General features: G+C 40.4%; 1 long non-coding RNA gene across 1 annotated transcript; it reads right to left on the bottom strand.

Annotated features, from left to right (window-relative positions):
* Window positions 1-4,057: 4,057 nt before the first annotated feature.
* On the bottom strand, window positions 4,058-7,919 carry LOC132459227 (uncharacterized). Its single transcript, XR_009526159.1, has 3 exons — window positions 6,880-7,919; window positions 5,324-6,707; window positions 4,058-5,079 (listed from the first exon to the last, which is right to left on the bottom strand). It is a non-coding gene; the product is annotated as an uncharacterized LOC132459227 (long non-coding RNA).
* Between the last annotated feature and the right edge of the window lie 1,877 nt (window positions 7,920-9,796).

Genomic DNA, 9,796 nt, shown 5'->3' with positions numbered 1-9,796 from the left:
GAAGCATTTGGGGTGCTGGGATTAGCATTAAATGGCCTTCTGTCATGTATCAGTCAAACATTGTTAGTTACATACTATTGTTTGTGATCAAGTGGAGTCAGAGATGGCTGGTTGTGGGGTATCCTGTGATGAGAGCACACTAATAAAGGGTTGAACATTGTGTCTTAGCTTGTGGTCTGTTTGTGACAAGGGACCTGAAAACTCCACCTAATAAAGTCTGGTCTCACAGGAAGATTGCAAAAACACAAAATGGCACAAGGCCGCTGTAGACTGAGACAGGGTAACAATCCAAACAAAGGAAGAAAAGACAGGTCACCTTCTGAAGAGAAGTCAGGGAGCAGGCAGAGGGCAGAACCGCAGGCAAAGGCCAAAAACAGGCAGAAACCAGGCTGGCAGGAGCCAGGCAGGCAGACTACAGGGCCTTTTGAACTGACTAGGTAAGCCAAGACCAACGTAAGATCAATCTAACAAGATGGCACTGACAGCCCAGGATGTACACAGGCTGAGTAGTTAACACACAATGAGGAACAGGTGAGCAGGAAAAAGGATGTTAAACTGATGACGGCAGGATGTACAGGTGAGAGGCGGAGTCATGAGCACAACAACAATAGACGCATGGTGGACAAAACACAGAATAACCAGCAGGAGGCCACAGAGTCACTGAGCCCAGACAGAGGTGCTGACCATCAAAGGTTTAACATTTATTTTCTATTCCTTCTGTCTATATGTGTGGGTTGTTCATTTAAAAAAAAATATATTGTGTACAGTTTGTACACAATTCCTTGTTTACATATTCCCAATACTAATTTCGAAGCTGAAATATGTTTAATTCCAATTAGTTAGTGGGAGGTAGCGGTACCAGTCGAGTTTATGCTAACTTTGGCCGAAGCTAACTGTCTTTAGCTCATTACACCACCCCAAACCTCGTCTGATGTTGTGGACTCACATTTAATTTCATCACCCAATGAAAATGACCCAAAATACTGTTTAAAGGGGACACATAATTATGGAAGCATATATGTAGCAAAATTCAAATGGCAATGCAATTTGCAATTTGCAATTCAATAAGTAGTTACGTTATGCAATTGACAATGCATTATGCAATTTCATAATGTAATTTGTAAATACGTTATTCAAAGTGTATTTTAATATGCAAAGTGACAATGCAATCCTCAATTAAATTTGCAAAAGTTATAACAATAAAAATACAATAACATTTTGTCAAATTCTTTGAGTTCCTTTATTCAAATTGAAAAGCTATAGCGTCCCCGTGATTGCAATCCACTTCGCCACGCTCCGTGTGTTGCGATATTCAAATTACATTTCAATCCGCAAAACGGAATCCAAAGAGGAAATCCAAAGAGGAATCCAAAGAGGAATCCAAAAAGTCAATATGCAAAGTGGCAAACGTATCAGCCAATCAGCGTCTGGGCGGGAACTACGTCACTTTCTATTGTGTCTGACTGTTTTATGTGTGGGGGGAGGGAGTTCCAGAGCCTGGGTGCTGAACAGCTGAATGACCGGGCACCCATTCGTAATGAGTCGTGATGTGGGGATACATAGTAGTCCAGCAGAGGTTGAGCGGAGGGAGCGGGAGGGAGTGTATTCTTGGAGGAGGTCCCAGAGGTAACTGGGGGCTAGGTTATGGAGAGCTTTGTAGGTGAGGAGTGGGTGGAGACGGTGGGTCTCCCGACCCTATGTTTCGCACCCAGTGCCTGTAGCACTGGGTGGGAATCTTTGTGTAGGAATCTTTGTGTTTACCACACTGGCGTCAAAATGTACCAGTGAGGATAAGTCGTCTATCCTATCTCCCAGAACACGCACTCTATCTACTGCATCTGTGTCTTCAACACGATTGTTCTCCACATCATCGGCCAAACTTCAGAGCGTATCAATAATCTCCATTGGTGACCATGGACCTGACACATACGAACTAGAAGTGAACAAGGAAATTACCATGGACATAATAAAGGATGGACCACAGACTGGAAAATGGCCGCCCATTCATTCCTATGCAAACTGCTCAGTGGCGCAGGGTAACATACAGGAGCGATTTGCTTCCGCGTTATGTGGCCAAGACACGTGACCTAGTCCGTGACGTACCGGATGCAGAGATCTTCTTCTTCTTCTAGTTTAGTGGAGGATCATAGGGTGTGTTCGAAACCGCGTACTTGCTTACTACTCCTACTAACTATGACGTCAAATTGAGTAAGCGAGAACTTAGTAAGCGAGTTTAGGTAAGCGAGTAGTATCCGAATGTCTTCTACTTCCGGAAAGATTTTGTGTAAGCATCGCTAGCTTACTAGACGTACTAAACTGCCCCAGAATGCACTGCGTCTATTCAAAAGAACAATGGAAGCAATGGCGCTAAACGGGGAGCCGCAGCAGCAGTGCTTTTAATAATTGTTTAACAATTGTTTTAACATATCACCGCAAATCCTTAGGTTGAAGGTGTACTGTGACGTTAAATGTGACGTTTATATATTTATTTATAATGTTTATTAACGGCGCCCGGTCGGTAGGTTATTGACACGTCATTCACGTCATCTGAGGTGGTTAAGTAAGGACGGTCTTCTGAACGTCGATTACTCAAATGGATTACTCAATCATTATTTAAGGATTCGAGAAGTAAGCCAAATATTTAGTAGGTAGTAAGCAGTAAGCAAGTAGGCGGCCACCACCTACTGGACTACACAGGAGTTTGTGACAAGGACGTTGGCAAATGATACCTTAAATCATAAAAATAAATTAAAAGAAAAAACCATACTAACGAAACAAAATAAACAAAATAAAACAAACTAACAAAAGAAATGAATAAATTAAAAAAAAATATATATATACTTAAGGTTAAATTCTTCTAATTAGGTTAGTATCTTTTAGCTCATTTATCAGCAATTTCATTGCCATATATTCCATGGTGGGCTGGAATCCAACAGAACTGAATATCTAAACCAAGGCTTATAATATTTAAAAGAAGATGCTTTACCTCTATCACCAAATCTTCACGTATTGAATTATCTGTTATAAAACTTAGTATCTACAACCCATCTGAGAGCGGTTATTATTGTGGTTATCTCGATTGAGTATACTGATAAAGTCACCCACTCTATATCCATATCCTTTATCAAATTCTGGAATATATATGCCAATACCACATTGACACCATTCTATGATAGCTGATAACCAAGGTACACACTGTAATACTATAATCAAGAGGACATACAGGCAGTTCAAATAAAAAGAGATAGAACTTTATTGATCTGGAAACTTCATAAATATGTAAGATTGCTCCATATAATACCATAGTAACATAGTAAACGTATGTAGGCCTAAAAAATTCAGTTAAATGTTATTGCTTAAGAAACAGATTCCTTCCAACTAACTATTTATGAAAAATGCAATCAATAATTTATATAAAAGTAAATGTTTACATATCGACCAGCAACGAAGTTGGAGTAGCCTACCCAAATAATGAATTGTAATAGGCTACACCAACATTGTCAACTGTCATACATAGCTAACCATAACCCTGTCATACATAGCTAAACAAGCAAATGAAAATGAAAAACCTACCAACGCAACTGAAATGTTAATATTAGACAATTAACAATATTATGAAAATGACGTAGGTCTCCCATAATCATTCAGGTAATCAATACGTCCGTGCCTGTTACAGCTATTTCAATGATATGTGTGTTATATATCCGTGTTCAACGCCATTCATGTTAAGTAAAAGGACAAATCTCAGACTTTGGAAGTTAATGGAGTTAATGGAAGTTAATTCGGAATTTAATTTAAATTGGAAGTTAATGGAGCCGTGCATTTCAAAATAGGTCCATAGCAAGGAGCCGTTTGTTTCAGTACGACTCCTTTCAGCTGCCCACCCAACATACACTGCTAATAAAACGCTGGAGGCGTTTTGAAAAGAAAAAGGCTCATCAAATTATGAGCCTTTGATTGATATCCAGACATTTTTTGCGGAGACACAATCCTGTTCCCCACTTGTATTGGAGTGGACGGCGATATCTACTTCTGGGCCACATGAAATGACGGCTTGGCCTCTGAGCACTGGTGGATTGCGGAAGTATGCGCCTATCCTGGGGGCCTGGTTTTGCCATTGGATTTTGGATTATTATAAATTGAAACAATTTATTAAATAAATATTTGTGAGATGTCATTACCCATTTGTGAGATGAGTTTGCTTCCTATTTATGTCGAGTATACACCCCTACTGTCCACAAGCATCCCCCCCATATGGATTTGGAGAATTGTTGCCACGTCCCAGTGGTGGAGGCATCATATATATGAAAGAGGGCATTCAATTATACTATAATGATCAATTAGGAGGCCGAAGCCCTAAAGGAAGTGATGCAATAGGTGACTGAGGGTCAACATTTGAGAACCCCTTTGATCAAAGGGGGTCTTGTATTAACATTGTTCATTTCTCTTTTGTGAAAGTCACCAAAAGTCGAAAAAAGTTAAACGCAAGGTCACAGGCTAACAGTGGAGCTGTGTTGGGAACCAGCAGCCAAGAGCTTCCATGGAAACTTTCTACCCATGTTAAATAGATTTAGTTGGCAGTTCCTTTTCTGCCCATTTTTTAAATTTGTGGAAGCACTTTGCAGTACTGGGAGACACCATTTCTAACGGCAATGGAGCTAGATTCTAAAAATATTAAAAGATGCCCAAAGCAAATACCATTAACCCATAGTTGAGTTTTATCAAATTAAAAATGTCAGAGTTTCATTGAGCAGAAATATTTTGCATACAAATCTTTAAATAGTTTAACCACATTAAGAAAAATATTCGTTAATTTTTTTTATTAGAGAAGCTACAAGTTTTGCACATTATCCAAACAGAATACCTGAAATGTTGATATTTCAGCCCTTTCGGGTTAAAACAAGAGAAAAGGACAACCTAACAAGAGTGAAAAGTTTGGGTTAGGTGACCTATAGTTCAAAGATGCCCCTGGTCAGGTAGACTAAATAAAAGTGTATTCCCAATTCCTCCAGGACATTCGTGTAATTTACTTGTGAGCTCTCCCTCAAGCCTAGAGAGACATCAGTGTTGAACCACCAACTGAAAGAGGGTATTTGCCATTAGTATGAGTGACAACATTTCATGGCTATTAATTTAGTTCATTATATTTAGCCGATTTGAATAGACTTTTCTAGCAGGTGAGGCTGTCAAAGAACTAAATATGGAGCAACTACAAAAAGTAAATTTGCAGCATGACCAAATTATACAAAAAGTATAGGAACTGTTCTAGCAGATATGTTTTAGAAGTCTCTTTTGATAGGCAGAGAATAATTGTCTTTGTCACCCTGTAGTCATGCCATCAAATCTGTTGGGCAAAGTACCGCTACTGATTAATCCAGTAGACTCACCAGTCAACTCCCCCTAGTTAGAAAATGGAAGAAACCCAGTTAGTCATGTTAATTATTCTGTTACAAATGAAGACTAATACTTTCCACATATTGCGATCCAAGTTACTGGCTGCAGTCTTGGATTTTATAGTTCTATATGAATAGATTCAATTCACTAAAATATTAATCATGCTTCAGAAGAATTATTAACCTTTCTTGGATGGCAGATCTACCACAAGCCTCCATTGCCACAACCTCCAGATGGCTTACGACCTACGGCAACTCCTCGACTACTGCAAGCCAACAAATTGGCTCTTGCACACCAGACATGCATTTTGCTTTATTTTAGGTTTTCAAGCATCTTAAAATACCCAAATCATCGCTCCAATACACAAGTCAGCTAATGGCCTACAAGGAAATGCTGAAGCTAGTGTTAGTGATGGCGATAGAAATGGACAAGCTTGCGTGTATAAATATGCAACTAGAATTGCAAGGTTCACAGCCCAGTTGCATAAGTGGTCACAACCGTTGGATTGTAAGCAAGAATAAAAAAAAATAATAACTTCCCACAAACTAGTCAACATGGTCAATTGAAAGCCTGTACAAAACAACCCTGGAATAGTCAAATGCAGCTTTACTGCGGATGAATTAAGCCAAATTGCATAAACATCCAATGGTAAACAGTATACAAATGCAATCAAGGTTGCACTCACACTAGGCCATCTGGCCGTGACCGTCGCAACTGTGGCCTGGCCACAGTAGGCTCTTGTACATACGCCATCACGTCGCTAGCATCCAAACAATTCTACCAAACCTTAACCAACTAGTGAAAAATGGAACAAAACTTTAGCACACACACCCAGTGACTAATCACCTTGTCCAGGGGTGTTCCAACATGGTTTACCAGAGGGCCTTATGGACTTAAAGTAAGCCACACATTTGACAGAGACAGCACGGAATGACGTTAAACTAAGCTAATCTACAGGTTACTAGTGCTAGGGCAATTACATGAGCATTTTGCACAATATTTGTACTCCAATGCTACGTAAAGCAGGCTTCTTCAGAAACCCGTAGCCTGCTACATTGAAGGGCAACTGTAACAAATCCTGACCAAGACCGAAAGATGGCTCTGGAAGCCACTACGGCCCACGCAGCATATTACTGCGTGGACCGTGGTGGCTTCCAGATCAACCCTTCGGTGGACCATTCATACACATGTATTCCGAGGATGTTTTGAAGACACTGGAGTCCCATGGCACTAGATTCCTTTGAAGACTAAGTTGGTATGGGGGGGCCCAAAGGGGGCCCCCCCATAGATCTTGTCAGTCAGTCATCTAACACCTGTTAAGAAAAACACACACACACATCACAAGATACAAATCAGCAAAGCTAGGTTAACAAACAGCGGCAACATGCATGTCAAGGTGCAAAGAGCAGGGTTACTGATGGCTTGTGTCCGAGGAGACAGCCCAAAAACTTGAACATTTAATAAAGGAAAATTACTTTTACTCACTGCGGTGGTCTGTTTCGAAGTGCCATGCTGGTAGCAATATTGGTCTGGGCTGCTCAGTCAAATGCCCACAAAAACAAACACGCAACAACGCATGCTTCCAGTTTGTATAAAGTGACAATAGTGATCTGCAATCTAGATCGAAAACTTTCAACACTCCCTAAACTCAACCCCGATTGACACAGGCCGATGCAAAGTAAACCAAACCCATTGTGTCCACCTTTAATAAAGGGGTTTGTGACAGGTGATCTCAATAAGAGCTAATCAGAAAGAACACACTGTGATCGGCCATGAGTGAGACGTTCAAAACGAGAACGAGGATTTAACACCAGACGGAATTGTTACCATTCAAATTCAAATTTCTTTAATATTGGATAGGTTATGATATCAATGATTTGGGCTTTGAGTAGGCCTATATTTCTTTAATATATTTCTTAAAATTGTTCAGCCCTTCACCTTTTGATATGAAATCTATAATCTCAGTTTCTCTATAATTTGCCCAACACATATTTTATTCTTATTCTTTATTTTGCCATTCATATTGAATCTTTACTGTGTTTTATTGTACAACACAATCATTGAATAATTATTGATAATACTCTCCCATTGTGTTGATATCCATCTCCTTGGCTGCATTAAGACGAGGCTCGGGTCAGAGCAAAGATCGGGATCCACACATAAGGGATAAAGTTATTTATTAGAATAAAGTAAGTATCATGAAATCTGTAAAGGGATTAGTGTAGCGTATGGAAGATTAGAAAATATGCGATTATATGGTTGGGACAGAAAACCAGTACCAAAATCACAAGGACCGACCGAGCCAGAACGGAGGAAACTTACCCAGACAGACAAAACAAATACTGGGAACAACAAACCATCTTTACCATGTTGGAAATACCCAAACAAAATGCAACAAACCAAACCTGAACAGCAAACCAACATATGTGACCAACCAACTGAACTACTGACCAAACACACAATTCTTTCGACTAGCCTATGTATATGGGCAGTGGAAAGTGTGCTGTGGGGATGTTGAATAGTGTTAACATTACACAAAACATGGAACCAATCCAAAGGTCCAAAACCTTAAGGAACCACCCTAAACAGAACCCAAGCCCACTTGCCTCTGTGGAAAGAGAGAGAGACTGGCTAAAGCCTGCGTGGCAGACCTGCACAGGTGCACCTCATCAGCTGACAAGCCTCTCAGCCCCGCCCACTGGCTACCTGTAGCAGGTAGGCAAACACAGAGGACCCAGCAGACGAAGGAGAGAGAGAGCAGTCACAGCTGTCACATCTGTTGCCTGAAGATTCTTTGTTTGTCTCCAACAAAACCTTCCAAACAGATGAATCATTGGCTCATCCCAGAAGTGTCAAATTACTTTTGTGTGTCAAAACGGGCAGGGTGGTCGTGGACTCCTGAAAAATACTATGGTTGTTTTGTATGTAGAATAAAATGCCATTGTACATTTAAAAAAAAAGGGAAGACTTTCACAATGCAGGATTCTGGGAATGCAGTGATGGAATCCCGATAACACCTGTTCCCTAATAAATGGGCTCAAGATACTGAGTCTGACTGCAAGAGGTTGTGTGTGTGTGTGTGTGTGTGTGTGTGTGTGTGTGTGTGTGTGTGTGTGTGTGTGTGTGTGTGTGTGTGTGGTTGCAACCCGGTATCACGCGATTGCGTGCTCCTGCGCACAAACGTTAATCTATTGAAGCGTGTTTCAGAGCACGATAGTCTGACTTTTTGCGTGTTACACAGAACGAAATGTAAACCAATGCATTCTGAATGGGAGTGTTCCAAGACAACTATATCTGTACGGAGCTCCATAAGGGACATTAGGGAGAACGCTCCCGGACAGAACCTTAGTTTGGAAGTCATGCTTAGTGACACGACAAATAGCCTACTTCCAATTGAAATACACAATTTAGAAAATAGGCCTACGTGTCCCTGATCACGTTTCAATAGATTAAATAACGTGACAGTGTCACGTTTTTCCGTGAGACCATACCTGTACTTCCATGAGTATACTTAAGGAAGTATACTATCCGCACTATCTACCACGTTATTTTTTCAGATGTGAGTGCTGTTCCAAATCGAGTACTCCGTGGTGCACTAACCGGAAATTACGATCACGACTGCCGCCGTGGCTCCTCCCCCGCAATAAACATCCCGCTTTGAACGGTGAACTCTTTACGCCTAGCAGCTATAAAAACTATAAAAACTACAAAATGACTATTAATGCAGGCTATGTGGAAAATACGGCGAGTTTGGCTCAGCCTGGCTCCGCCTCTTCCGCTACGTAGCTAAGATGGCTGCCGTTGAGTCCATGGACATAATAAAGGATGGACCACAGACTGGAAAATGGCCGCCAATTCATTCCTATACAAACTGCTCAGTGGCGCAGGGTAACATACAGGAGCGATTTGCTTCCGCGTTATGGGGCCAAGACACGTGACCTAGTCTGTGACGTACCGGATGCAGAGATCTTCTTCTTCTTCTAGTTTAGTGGAGGATCATAGTTTTTCCCCATATACCGCCACCTACTGGGCTACTACTACACAGGAGTTTGTGACAAGGACGTTGGCAAATGATACTTTAAATCATAAAAATAAATTCAAAGAAAATACCAAACTAACGAAACAAAATAAACAAAATAAAACAAACTAACGAAAGAAATGAATAAATAAAAATAAAAAATATATATACTTAAGGTTAAATTCTTCTAATTAGGTTAGTATCTTTTAGCTAATTTATCAGCAATTTCATTGCCATATATTCCATGGTGGGCTGGAATCCAACAGAACTGAATAACTAAACCAAGGCTTATAATATTTAAAAGAAGATGCTTTACCTCTATCACCAAATCTTCACGTATTGAATTACCTGTTATAAAACTTAGTATCTACAACCCATCTAAGA

The sequence above is a fragment of the Gadus macrocephalus genome, chromosome 1 (genome assembly GCF_031168955.1).
Source record: "Gadus macrocephalus chromosome 1, ASM3116895v1".
NCBI lineage: Eukaryota > Metazoa > Chordata > Actinopteri > Gadiformes > Gadidae > Gadus > Gadus macrocephalus.
This window is presented reverse-complemented; position numbering and strand designations above follow the sequence as displayed.